General features: G+C 39.1%; 1 pseudogene; it reads right to left on the bottom strand.

Moving 5' to 3' along the window:
* The window catches only part of LOC102397901, a 33,940-nt pseudogene extending 24,435 nt beyond the window's left edge, over window positions 1-9,505 (bottom strand).
* Between the last annotated feature and the right edge of the window lie 5,637 nt (window positions 9,506-15,142).

Here is a 15,142-nt window from a genome sequence, read left to right on the forward strand (position 1 = left end):
GGAACCCTTCATATTTGTAACTAGTTGGTCAGAAATGCAGATAGCTGGAGGACCCCACTTGCAGCTGGTATCTAAAGCGAAGAGTAGTCTTTTGGAGATCACAACCTTTAAGCCATGGATTCTGACCATAATGCCAAATAATTAGCATTAGAATTGAACTGTATTGAAGCACACCAGTTGGTGTCAGAAGACAAGAGCAGTCTAGGCATAAAGGGTAAGGGCTAAGATCATATCTTGTATGCTGCTGTTGCTAAGTCGCTTCAGTTGTGTCCGACTCAGTGCAACCCCATAGATGGCAGCCCAGCAGGCTCCCCCATCCCTGGGATTCTCCAGGCAAGAACACTGGAGTGGGTTGCCATTTCCTTCTCCAGTGCATGAAAGTGAAAAGTGAAAATTAAGTCACTCAGTTGTGTCCGACTCTGTGCGAACCCGTGGACTATAGCCCACCAGGCTCCTCCCTCCATGGGATTTTCCAGGCAAGAGTACTGGAGTGGGGTGCCATTGCCTTCTCTGCATCTCTTGTATACACAGCAACAAAATCACACTGCAAGGGAAAAAGCATACTGGGATAAGAGGAATTTATGGCCATTAAACTGCAGATCTTTACTTAAAAGAATGTTTGTTTTATTTTATCCAGCACTTCTAGATGTTTTACAGGAGGATTTTTCCAGTTATCAGTTCACAGTATTACCAAAGAAAGAATCTATCTTTATCAATTACTGTATAGTCTCAAGCGTGGTAGAGGCTAACAAGGAAAGGCTGAAAAGAAAAACCCTGCTGGTAGCCCAGAAAGACTCATTTGAGAAAAATCGAGAGAATAGTTAGAGAAGATGATGGGATACTAAGTACAATTAAATGTATGAAAATAGTGAATTATCTATGAGGCTGGGATGGCGTGTTGACTTTGAGCTAAAAAAAAAGTAGAAAATAAAGAAGATATATAGCCAAAACAAAAAGACTGTAAAATATTCAAGGCCATAAATATTCTTTCTGGAAAGAAAATCCCTACAAGAAAGATACTTCTCTATTCAGCAAAAAAAAAAAAGAGAGAGAGAGAGAGAGAGAGAAATGATTCGAAATACTCTTTTTGGACTTCCCTGGTGGTCCAGGGGTTAAGAATCCTCCTGCCAATACAGGGGACACTGGTTGCTGCAGGGCAATTAAGCCCGTGTGCCACAATGGCTGAGGCCACGAGCTGCAATTCCTGAAGCCCACACACTCTAGATCCTATGGTCTACAAGAGAAGCCACTGCAAGGAGAAGCCCTCACACCACTAGAGAGCAGCCCCCGCTCACCGCAACTAGAGAAAGCCATTATGCGCAGCAATGCAGATCCAGCACAGCCAAAAATAAATGAATAATTAAGTTTTAAAAATCTGTGGGATAGGCCTGAGACACAGCCCAGAGGTGGGGAAGGGTGAAGTATCACAGCATGCTGGCAAGGAGTGATTAGAGAAAAATAAAACTATTATCTGCTGTACATCACTGAGTTTAGCCCATTTGATAAACTGATTAAATAAGCAATACTTTTTTTAAAAAAATACTGTCTTTTTTACAAACAGAAATAAAAATTCACTGAAGACTGATATTCTTCACACAGTCATGTTTATACAGTGCTGTTCTTCAATTTGAAGTCACAGGCAAACAGTCAGTTAATCTATAACATAGGAAGCAAGAATATACAGTGGAGAAAAGACAATCACTTCAATAAGTAGTGCTGGGAAAATTGGACAGCTACATGTAAAGGAATGAGATTAGAACATTTAGAAGTGAAGTCGCTCAGTTGTGTCCCACTCTTTGCGACCCCATGGACTGCAGCCTACAAGGCTCCTCTGTCCAGGGAATTTTCCAGGCAAGAGTACTGGAGTGGGTTGCCATTTCCTTCTCCAGGGGATCTTCCCAACCCAGGGATCGAACCCAGGTCTCCCGCATTGCAGGCAGGTGCTTTACTGTCTGAGCCACCAGGGAAGCCCATTAGAACATTTATTCACACCATAAACAAAAAATTGTATAAATCCGGAATGGATTAAAGACCTACATGTAGAACCTGAAGCCATAGAACTCCTAGAGGAAAACATAGGCAGAACTCTGACATAAATTGGAGCAATATTTTTTTTTGGATCTGTCTCTTAAGGCAAAAGGAATGAAAGTAAAAATAAACAAATGGCACCTAATTGAAGGCTTTTGCACAGCAAAGGAAATCATCAACAAAATGAAAAGAAAACCTATGGGAATGGGAGAAAATATTTGCAAATGATATAACCAACAAGGGGTTAATATCCAAAATATATAAACAGCTCATACAGCTGAAAATCAAAAAGAAACAATCCAATAAAAAAAATGGGCAGAAGTTTGGATAGACCTTTTTTCAAAGAAGACATACAGATAGGTAACAGGCACATGAGAAGAAGCTCAACACTGCTAATTATTAAAGAAATGCAAATCAAAACAACAAGATATCACCTCATACCTTCAGAGTGGCTATCATCAAAAAGCTTACAAATAATAAAAATTGGCAAGAGTGCGGAGAAAAGGGAACACTTGTACACTGGTGGTGGGAATGTGAATTGATATAGCCACTGTGGAAAACAGTATGGAGGTTCCTCAAAAAACTAAAATGGAACCAGCATATGATCCAGCAGTTTCACTCCAAAGTATGTGGGAAAAAATGAAAACATTAATTTGAAAAGATACATAGACCCCAGTGTTCACAGCAGTACTATTTATTAACAGGATAACCAAGATATGGAAGCAACCCAAGTATCCATTAACAGACAAATGGATAAAAAAAAAGATGAGGTTTATATATACAATGGAATGTTAGCCATAAAAAAGACTGAAATTCTGTTACTTACAGCAATGTAGATGGGCCTTGAGAATATTATTCTTAGAGAAATTAGTCAGAGAAAGACATATATTGTATGATGTCACTTAGGTGGAGTCTAAAGAAATAAACAAATATACTTAGCAAAACATACATAGAAAACAAACTACTGGTTACCAGTGAGGGGGCCAAGGAAGAGGGGCAAGTTAGGGGTATGGGAATGAGAGACACAAACTGTTTAATTCTATATATAAAATAGATAAGCAACAAGGATATATTGTATAACACAGAGAATTATAGTCGTTACCTTGTAATAACTTTAAGTGGAGTATAATCTGTAAAAGATACTGAATCATTATGATGTAAATCTGAAACATATATTGAAAATCAATTATAATTCAATTTAAAAAATAAATCAAGGCACAGATATAGTCCTAAAATTGGAGTAAATCCAGTATTTTGGTCATCTGATGTGAACAGCTGACTCATTGGAAAAGTCCCTGATGCTGGGAAAGATTGAGGGCAGAAGGAGAGAGGGCATCAGAGGATGAGATGGCTGGACAGCATCACCAATGCAATGAACATGAACTCAGACAAACTCCGGGAGATGGTGAGGGACAGGGAGGCCTGGAGTGCAGCAGTCCGTGGGGTCACAAAGAGTCAGACACGACTGGGCGACTGAACAACAGCAATCTAGTTACACAATTTTTTTCCTATTGCCAGTTGTTTTGTTATTTTTTCATTTAGTTTTAGGCTGCATAGCACGTGGGATCCTAGTTTCCCAGCCACGGATGGATCCTGTGCCCCCCTGCAATGGAGGTGCAGAGTTTTAACCACTGGACTTTCAGGGAAGTTCCTTCCTGTTGTTTGTTAGCTTTAAAAAAGTTTATTTCAGCTCCACAATGGTTTTAGCAATGTCATATAAACTTTTACAATTGTTGTCAGATTCCTGAAGCACCCATCAGGTTTCTTTCGTGTATTAGTGCAAGATCACAAAGCATCTGAAGATTCCTTGTTCAATGACAAACCTTTAAAACTTTGCATTGTCAACATTCATCAACAGTTTGCAGAGGGAGCGTTCCAGAAAGCTATTCCTACACTGAGACAATTGGCAATAAGTTAACTGTACATAAAAGTGATTGCAAACCACATAAAAGTATTTTGCTAAATCCAAATTACTTTTTTTTAGTTTGGTTGGTTTGGTTTGTCTGGCTTTGTTTTCATTTTGTTTTTTTTTCTTACTGCATCATGCAACTTGTTGGATCTTAGTTCCCCACTCGGGGATGGAACCCAGGCCCTCCACAATGAAAGCACAGAGGCCTAACCACTGAACCTCCAGGGAATTCCCCATTGCTAAATCCAAATTAAATGTACCAAATCCAACTTCCCCTCAGCCAGATCCCCCAGAATGCCTAAGGACACTCCAGTGTCTCTCAGAAAAGTAGTATGGAAGGGTAGTCACAGTGGATAGAGGCAATCGTCTAGATCTATTGTGGTTAAAAACTGCAAATTTTATGACTGCAAACTCTTGACTGTGTGACTTCACTAGGGTCGTTCCCAGCGGGTACTGAAATTTAAACTTTATTAGTTTCATAGTTAATCCATGTCTACCTACCTTTCTGAGTTGTTGACAGCAATAAATGAGATATTGGGGGTGAAAACTATAAATAACTACACATAGGTAAAATGATGACAATAATGTATTAGCTTAGCCTCAGTCTAAGCTTTGTCCACTATATTTATGTCTGGCAATACCTAGTAGCCTGACGGGAAGAGCTGAAAGAATCCTATTTGCCAGAAAGCAGAAGGAGTTCCTGGTGAGAAAATTTATCCTAAGTGAAAAGCCAGGATTGACATATCTGGTTCAGTAACAAAGCTCTTGGTGGCTACAGTAAGAGGTGATTATTGTCTAGCCATGAGCACCATGTCTCATTCCTTTGTGGGAGTCAGTTGAGGGGTGCATCATGAATAAGTACTAAAGTATCTATTTCACTGAAATAACCTTGCAAGTCATTGAGCCAAGGAAATTTTTTTAGAAAACTTACCAAAACTTCAGTCCAGAACTCAAAATTTTTAAATTCAGAACAATAGCCTCAATATTAAAACAGATCAGTTGACCGAGTAATAAAATACCTTTAATTCTGCCTATGCAGTTTCACATCCAAATACAATAAGAAGCTATTTTTAAAATAATTTTTATATAAGTTTATTTATTTATATTTGGCTGTGCTGAATCTTTATTGCTGCATGGGCTTTTCTCTAGTTGTGGCGAGCCAGGGCTATTCTAGTTGTGATGGGAGGACTTCTAATTTCTGTGGCTTCTCTTATTGAGGAGCACAGGCTCTAAGGGGTTCGCAGGCTTCAGCAGTTGTGGCTCACGGGCTTAACTGTTATGCGGCATGTGGAATCTTCCCGGATCCAGGATGGAACCCGTGTCTTCTGCATTGGCAGGTGGATTGTTTATGACTGAGTCACCAGGGAAGCCCAAGAAGCTATTTATTTACATGTATTTTATATTATCATCCATCACTGAAGCAATGACACTTTTATAAAAACTTTTTTTTTATTGTCAGTTTGTAACACTCTTCCATTTCTCCTGGGTCTTATGTCAAGACAATCCATTTCAGAGTTGACGTGACTGGATAAATACTGGGAAAAGGAAAGAAGAGAGCAACTGATTCTGTATTTAAAATTTTTTAAAATAATATTGTAAACATCTAATTCTGCTACACTGTTGATCTTAATTTCTCCTATGTCTGGAATGGTGTCAGATACAATAGTGCGAACAGTTTAATACTTTGTTGTGTCCTGTAAAGTGTCTCTTTCTGCTGCTCCTCTACTTCTGTACATCGCTTGACAAATATATGGCAAATGTATGACAAATATTCACTTCTAGTGAAACAGCAGAACCATGCCTAGGGAAGATAGCAGTGGTATAGCCCAAGATTAAAATCTATATTGTTAGCTAGTCAGGCATAGACACATAATCCAGAATTTTTTTAATCAATTGGACAAGTATTTATCGAGTGCCATCAGGTGCCTGGCACTGTTCTAGGCATTTGAGATACATCATGAACAATATGAACACAGATTTCTGCCCTCACATGGCTTGCAATCCAGCAGAATGTACACAACAGTACCTTGCTTCAAGTTAGTGTCATCTCCCCAGACTCACAACAGAGTAAGGGTTTGGAAAGGGTCCCTCTAACTCTTTTCCCTAGGGCTTCCTAAGTGGCCCAGTGGTAATAAAAGAATCTTTCCTGCAAGTGCAGGAGACTCAGGAGACATGGGTTCGATCCCTGGGTCAGGAAGATCCCCTGGAGAAGGAAATAGCAACCCATTCCAGTATTCTTGCCTGGGAAATCCCATGGACTGAGGAGCCTGGGAGGCTACAGTCCATGGGATCTCAAAGAATTGGACGAGACTGAGCACGCACTCTTTTCATGTCAGCTTCTCCAGTGCTCGGTGGACAGGGGTTGTTCCATCTAAGTCCACAGAACCACCCTATCAATAAAGAAGAAGCATCCTCCCCCTTGTGTGCTAAGTCACTTCAGTGTCTGACTCTGTGACCCCATGGACTGTAGCCTGCCAGGCTCCTCTTTCCATGGGATTCTCCGGGCAAGAATACTGGAGTATTTCCTCCAGCATTTCCTCTTCCTCCTGGGATAGGCGATCTTCCCAATCCCAGGACTGAACCAGTGTCTCATGTCTCCTTTGGCAGGCAGGCTCTTTACCACCAGCACCACCTGGGAAGCCCAATCCTCCCATTTAGCCCCATCCTTTCTTTTCATAATCTCTCATGACACTTGCACCCTTTCCCCATGATCTTATGTCTTCTTCTCTACCTCTGGTACAGGCTGTTCCCCTTTAGATGAGACCTGGACTGTGTCAAATCCTATCAGTGGAGTATATACAATCAGACTTTTCACATTGCAAAAACCGAACTCTGTCATGTGTTAATATTCTGAGGGGGTCTCTGTCTCTCCCTCTGCATACAGTAACACTGCCAAACTCTCCTTCTGTTCCCCATGGTATGTGCTCTGCCCCAAGAAGGGAACAGCATACAGGGAGGAAAAGGATGTCTGTCTTGTCACACTAACAGTGAGAGAATCCGAGATGCAGATAGAGTATAGAAATGAAGTATCTAGAAGATAAGAGTTTTCTATTTTATTATATGAAAAAAGATACTGTGTTGTAAAATTTGAACTTATTACTATATATTAAATATTATTTATTAAAATGTGAATGTTTTTTATTTTTTATTTTTAAGATTAAAAAGTCAAAGCTTTGAAAATTACATTTAAATGATTAGTTCTGATGCTAATGGAGAGGTTTTTTTCCCCAACAAGTTGGCGGATACCTTGGGAACTTTGTGTTTGTGTCAGGAGAGAAGTGTATAAATATAAAGAATACTGCTTTGGTACTACTTTCAACAAGATAAACCTTTGGAGGAGATCTTTCCTTTCCTTTCCTTTCCTTTCAATAATCTTTCCTTTCTCTGGAAATTGCTGTTGGTCTCCCAATCCATTAGTGGTGGCTCATCTAGAAGTATGTTTTAGACACGACCCTGCCCACCTGGCCCCAGCCGATGAGACCAGTTATGGGCACCTGGAGAGACAAAGCATAAACAATAAACATAATAAGTAATGAATTATTTAGTATGCTAGATGATGAGGGCTACAGGGAAAAGACAAAAGAATTAAATGTATTGTCCTTAGCTTTTGCAATTTGAACTAAGCTGCTAGTTTAGTCTGGGCTGATCTAAGATGAAGGCGTTGTAAAGAAGATGGATGGTTCTCTTCTGCAAGTCATGTGAACTGAAAAGCAAAGAAAGGAGCCTCTTCAAAGAGCAAAGAATGAAGCAGGTATCAGAGGAAAGTTGATAGCATCCTGATAGCTCCTCAGTTCTTATTTCCATTTCTTTCTTGAGGCCTAGCTGTAATTTTGTTCTTGGGTTCCCTGGGATACCACCCTGTTTCTCCATCTATCTGTCTGCCTCTCTCTCTAGTTCTTGCTTAAACTAGCTACAGTTAGTTTCTTTCATTCCTTGCCACCAAGTGAACTAACTTACAGCAATAATGATAATAATATTGACAGTAGAGCTAACATTTATTAAGCATACACCATGTGCCAGGTACTGTGCTAAGCACTTCAGGTACTTTATCTCATTAGGTGCGGATTTTATCTGTCATGTTTTAAAAATAAATTCATTTTCCAGTCTTAAGCATTCTGAAACTTTTTTTTATCTGAACATACTTTCAGAAGTTTTGACAAGTATGTGAAAATATGAAGAAAGAGAAAGTCATATCCCATAATCCCATTAACAGGAGACAATAATGGTGAATATTTTCTCCTTGCTTATACCTAAGAAAATTCTTCACCCCCCACCATCTCCCCAATTTCATTCTGTCTTTTGTCCAGACTTCTGCTTTCCAAATTAGTAAGTTAAGATAGCACAAAGGCATGCAAATATAGTAATAACATAATAACACAGGGAAACTTTAAATTGCCTGTTGAAGTTGGGGACTGTATCTTATCCACCTCTGCATCCTCAACATTTAGTATTAGAACCTGCACACAGTAAGCGCTAAGTGGATCAAGGTAGCAAAACCCAATTTGACAGAGGTTCCTAACTGGCCTCTCCTGTTGTATTCAAAGCAAAGTCAAATAAAAACCTCAATACATACAGAGATGAAACTAACTTTCATGGAAAATTCTAGTCTCAGTACACCATGTGCCGGGTACTGTGCCAAGCAGTTCAGGTACTTTATCTGATTAGGTGTGGATTTTATCACATACACGTTTGGTTCAATCAGTCTCTGATTCTACACCCACATTTTGCAAATTCAAGTGTTTTTCAGATTATCAACACTGAAGCACTAGGGGTTATGTTCAAACACCAAATATTTCCCATTATGTTCACTATCCTGTTCTTCCTAAAGAATGAAAATAAACCTGTTGTATTCTAGTAATATAGTCAACTGAGTGGAAAGGAGTTTTCTGATTAAGTTTCAATTTGTAAAAAAATTCAATTAACAAGAAACTTCCTATCTCCTGAAAATCATAATAAACCTGTATTATTAGAAGGTGAAACAGCTCTTATTAAATTTTCTACAGATCCACTGTTTAATTTTCTTTAATCTCTGGACAAGTCTATGCATAATTGAACTCTGAAGAGTTTTTCCAAAACAGTATTTATCTAGGTAGTCCACATTCCAAAAACTATTCAGTTTCTGGAACTACTTGGAAAAATTCAGAAGGCAAAAGTTACGCAAATTCTTGACACATTCCTTGGACAAGTAAAATGGTGCTGGTACCAGTTCTGATGTGGTTACAGTTCCAGTTAAACTAGAAATTTGATGTTCTGTTACTTAGTCTTATAATCTGCCAATTATAGTAATGACATTTGATGGTTCTAAGTCAGAAAATACTGCATTGATGAAAATTCTTAGTTAATAAAGTGGACGTAATGAAAAGAACCAATTGATTATTAAACAACCAGACATTAACTTTAGTCCATTCACTTTTGTACAACCTCATTTAGTACATTATATATTCTCATCCCTGTACTCCTTTTAAAATTTCCATTTTGTACTTTTCCGTGTTAGCCAATGAATACTTTGAGCCAAAGCTTGGTGGAGCTGTCTGCCAAGTAAAAGTTCCATTTCTGCAGTTTCTCCATCTTAGTTGTATAATTACTTAAATATTTGCTTGCATATTATTATTTCCTAAGAATGTGAGAAAATGGGAAAATGAAAATGCAGATTCCACAGATAAATTGAGGCTCATAAACTTAATATAACTGAGAAAAATGCACTTATGGCTTATAAATGTTCTACAAATGTTCTACATTTTACTTGTATAAGACATAGAACATTTATATAATTGTTCTACATTTATATAAATGTTCTACATTTATATAAATGTTCTACATTTATATAAATGTTCTACATTTATATAAATGTTCTACATATATATTACATATATATATATATATTTACACATATAGACTTGGTAAACTCAGCAGTGACCACAAGACTGGAAAAGATCAGCTTTCATTCCAATTCCAAAGAAGGGCAGTGCCAAAGAATTGTTCAAACTACTGTACAACTGAATTCATTTCACATGATAGTACAATTATGCTCAAAATCCTTCAAGCTAGGCTTCAACAGTACGTGAACCAAGAACTTCCAGATGTACAACCAGCATTTAGAAAAGGCAGAGGAGCTAGAGATCAAATTGCCAACATCCACTGGATCATAGAGAAAGCAAGAAAATTTCAGAAAAACTTCTGCTTCATTGACTATGCTAAAGTTTTTTCACTGTGTGGATCACAACAAACTGTGGAAAAATCTTAAAGAGATAGGAATAGCAGACCACCTTACCAGTCTCCTGATAAACCTGTATGCAGGTCAAGAAGCAACAGTTAGAACCTCACATGGAACAACTGACTGTTTCAAAATTGGGAAAGGAGTATGACAAGGCTGTATACTGTCACCCTGCTTGTTTAACTTATATGCAGAGTACATCATGCAAAATGCTGGGCTGGATGAGTCACAAGCTGGAATCAAGATTGTTGGGAGAAATATGAACAACCTCAGATATGCAGATGTACCACTCTAATAGCAGAAAGTGAAGAGGAACTAAAGAGCCTCTTGATGAAGGTGAAAGAGGAGAGTGAAAAAGTTGGCATAAAACTCAACATTCAAAAAATTAAGATCATGACATCCAGTCCTATCTCTTCATGGAAAATAGAAGGGGAAAAAGTGGAGACAGTGACAGATTTTATATTCTTGGGCTTCAGAATCACTGTAGACGGGGACTGTAGCCATGAAATTAAAAGACACTCGCTCCTTGGAGGAAAAACTATGACAAACCTAGACAGTGTATTATAAAACACTGACATCATTTTTTTAACTGAAGGATAATTGCTTTACAGAATTTTTTTGTTTTCTGTCAAACCTCAACATGAATTAGCCATAGGTATACCCTCCCTTTTGAACCTCCTTCCCATCTCCCTTCCCATCCCCCCCCACTAAGTTGATACAGAGCCCCTGTTTGGGTTTCCTAAGACATACAGCAAATTTTGGTTGGCTATCTATTTTACATGTGGTAATGTAAGTTTCCATGTTACTCTCTCCACACATCTCACCCTCTCCTCCCCTCTCTCCTTGTCCATAAGTCTATTCTCTATGTCTGTTTCTCCATTGCTGCCCTACAAATAAATTCTTCTGAACCATTTTTCAAGATTCTGTATATATGCGTAAAAAATTCTGACATCACTTTTAAAAAACAAAAACATCACTTTTCTGACAAATGTCCATATAGTCAAAGCTATGGTTTTTCCAGTAGTCATGTATGAATGTGAGAGTTGGACCTTAAAAAAGGCAGAGTGCCAAAGAATTGACGCTTTTGAACTGTGGTGGTGGAGGAGACTCCTGAGAGTCCCTTGGACAGCAAAGAGATCAAACCAGTCAACTTTGAAGGAAATCAACCCTGAATATTCATTGGAAGGACTGACGCTGAAGCTGAAGCTTCAATAATTTGGCCACCTGATGCAAAGAGTCAACTCACTGGAAAAGCCCCTGATGCTGGGAAAGATTGAGGGCAGGAGGAGAGGCGGGCGACATGAATGATTAGATAGTATCACCGCCTCAATGGACATGAATCTGAGCAAACTCCTGGAGAAAGTGAAGGACAGGAAAGCCTGGCGTGCTGCAACCCATGGGGTTGCAAAAAATTGGACATGATTTAGCAAGGGAACAACATATACAGAACAATTATATATAAACATCTATCTATATAACATTTATACATAAATGTTCTACAAATTTTCTCTTTCAAAAACAAGCAAATGTTAGGTCCAAAAATAAGAGTGATGAAATTTGTCTTACAGAAGGTAAAATGCTTTTACTTCTTTACAGCTACTAACCCCCTTTAGGACAGATTTTACATATGGCTGGTGTATGAATTTCCTAAGGCTGTTGTAACAAAGCACCATCGGTGCAGTGGTTCACAACAACAGGAGTTCATTCCCCTCTTGTTCTGGAGGCTGGAAGTCTGAAATCAAGGTGTCAGTAGGGTGATACTCCTTCTGAAGGCTCAAGGGAAGAATCTTCCCTTGCCTCTTCCCTTAGTTCCGGTGTTTGCTGGAAATCCTTAGCATTCCTTGGCTTGCAGCTGCTTGACTCCAATCTCTGCCTCTTTAATCCCCTGGCCTTCATTCCTGGCCTGTCTTTTTTATAACACCAGCCATTGGATTTAGGGCCCACCCTAATCCAGTATGACTTCGTTTGACCTAATTACATCTGCAAAATCCCTACTTCCAAATAAGGTCATGACCTGAGGTTCCAAGTAGACATTAATTTGGAGGGCACTATTTGACCCAGTCTGGGCTTTGGTGGCTCAGTAGTAAAGAATCTGCCTGCCAATGCAGAGATGCAGGTTCGATCCCTTGTCCAGGGAAGATCCCCAGAGGAAGAAATGGCAACCCATCCAGTATCCTTGCCTGGAAAATCCCATGTACAGAAGAGGCCAGCAGGCTACAGTTCATGGAGTTGCAAAAAATCAGACACAACTTAGCAACTGAACAACAAAATTGACCCAGTCAAGCTAGTTTCGTGGATCATGGTAAAGATTTCATGAAGTCCAATTGTTATTTCTAAATCAGGTCATATTTGGTATTTAAAGTTCAGAATTTACTCGCATTAGTTCAAGTGAAAGAGATTTTACGGTAAGGAAACAATGCTTATGTGGAGTCCAAGAAAAATTGAACAGTTGGGACAAAAATTAGGACAGCTCTGTTTTCCTTAGCATACTCTTATGTAGAAAGCTAAAGATCTTTACTGTTTTACATTGATATAATTCAGCTAAAAGTTCCATCTGTTGCTGAGTTCTAAAGTTGTTGAACTAAAGTTCACAGCCTCTCATGATATTTTGTTTGGCTCGGATCAGCTCAGTCACTTCAGGCTCAGTCAGCTGTGAGGGAGGTGGGGCATGGCGGGGCAGGGTACAGAGAGAGGGAGGGAAAGAGAAAGAGAGGAAATACATAGGACTATAATAGGAACAATTCTTAAAAGAGTTTGCAGGAAGGAGGCAATGATTATCCTAACATAGTTCCATAAATGCATCTCTTCTGCCTTTACCATAATGAAGTATTTGTCATAAGTTTACTTTCCTATATATTTTAGTCATATAAAACATTAAGAGGCTGGAATCCCAGACTTCAAAATAAAAAATACACTTTAATGTGATTATTGAACGTTTAATTACCTTGACAATTCTTTCAATTTTATAATCACTTATCATCCAAATACTAGCAATTTAAGGAAGGGCTGCAAAGTGGCATTCATGTAAAATATAATTCCAAATAATTTTTCATTTTACTACCACCATTAGAAAAAAATTATCATGGGAACAGAATTTCTTTGACTTTGGGAGATATAATTTTTTTAATTATTTTTTTTTTAATTTATTTATTTTTGTGCTGGGTCTTTGTTGCTTTGCCAAGCTTTCTGTGGTTGTGGCAAGCAGGAGCTTCTCGCTAGTCGTGGCGTGCAGTCTTCTCATTGCCGTGGCTTCTCTTGTTATTACAGCTTGGGCTCTAGGGTGCACAGCCTCAGTAGTTGTGGCGAATGTGCTCAGTAGTTGCAGTTCATAGGTTCTAGAGCACTGGCTCAGGAACTGTGGTGTACAGGCTTAGTTGGTCTGAGGCATGTGGGGTCCTTCGGGACCAGGGGATTCAACTGGAATCTCCTGCATTAGCAGGCACATTCTTTACCATTGAACCAACAGGTAAGCCCTGGGGGATAAAATTTCTTTTTAATAGTAAAGTGTAATATAAAATTTCTTAGGCTTGTCTTTTTTTCTCTCTGGATTTCAGCTTCCCTGAATAAGATTAATCATAACACTTGGTAACAGAGGAACAAGAGATCAAATTGCCAATGATCATAGAAAAAGCAAAAGAATTCCAGAAAAACATCTATTTCTGCTTCACTCACTACGCTAAAGCCTTTGTGTGAATCACAACAAACTGGAAAATTCTTAAAGAGATGGAAATACCAAACCACCTCACCTGCCTCCTGAGAAACCTGTATGCAGGTCAAGTAGCAACAGTTAGAACTGGACATGGAACAACAGACTGGTTCCAAATTGGGAAAGGAGTGCCTCAGGGCTGCATATTGTCACTCTGCTTATTTAACTTATATGCAGAGTACATCATGTGAAATGCGGGGCTGGATAAAGCACAAGCTGGAATAAAGATTGCCAGGAGAAATATCAATAACCTCAGATATGAGGATGACACCACCCTTATGGCAGAAAGCAAAAAAGAACTAAAGAGCCTCTTGATGAAGGTGAAAGAGGAGAGTGAAAAAAGCTGGCTTAAAACTCAACATTCAAACAACGAAGATCATGGCATCCGGTCCCATCACCTCATGGCAAATAGATGGGGAAACAATGGAAACAGTGAGAGACTTTATTTTCCTGGGCTTCAAAATCACTGCAGATGGTGACTGTAGCCACGAAATTAAAAGATGCTTGCTCCTTGGAAGAAAAGTTATGACAAACCTAGACAGAATATTAAAAAACAGAGACATTACTTTGCCTACAACGGTCAGTTTAGTCAAAGCTTTGGTTTTTGCAGTAGTCATATATGGATGTGAGAGTTGGATCATAAAGAAGGGTGAGCACCAAAGAATTGATGCTTGTGAACTGTTGTATTGGAGAAGACTCTTGAGCGTCCCTTGGACAGCAAGGAGATCAAAGCAGTCAATCCTAAAGGAAATTAGCCCTGAATATTCATTGGAAGGACAGATGCTGAAACCGATGTTCCAATACTTTGGCCACCTGATTCGAAGAACTGACTCCCTAGAAAAGACCCTAATGCTGTGAAAATTTGAAGGCAGGAGGAGAAGCAGATGACAGAGGACGGATGAGATGTTTGGATGGCATCACCGACTCGATGGACATGAGTTTGAGTAAGCTCCAGGAGTTGGTAAAGGACAGGGAAGCCTGGTATGCTGCAGTCTATGGGGTCACAAAGAGTCAGACACGACTGAGCGACTGAACATTACTTGGATTATAAACACATCCCTTATTGGCCCATGGATTGCCCTCATTGATTCATCCATCCATTCACCTATCACATAATGAACATATATGAAGCCACCACTACACCCAAGAAGAAAGCTTTAACAAGAACATATCTGTCTATATATTCATTTTCCCATGTGGTCTTCCTGTGTTCCCTGCTATCCCTGGTACTCCAGGGGTAACCAACATCTTGAGCTTTGCTTTTGAACTTTATAAACAGGTTATC

The sequence above is a fragment of the Bubalus bubalis genome, chromosome 7 (genome assembly GCF_019923935.1).
Source record: "Bubalus bubalis isolate 160015118507 breed Murrah chromosome 7, NDDB_SH_1, whole genome shotgun sequence".
NCBI lineage: Eukaryota > Metazoa > Chordata > Mammalia > Artiodactyla > Bovidae > Bubalus > Bubalus bubalis.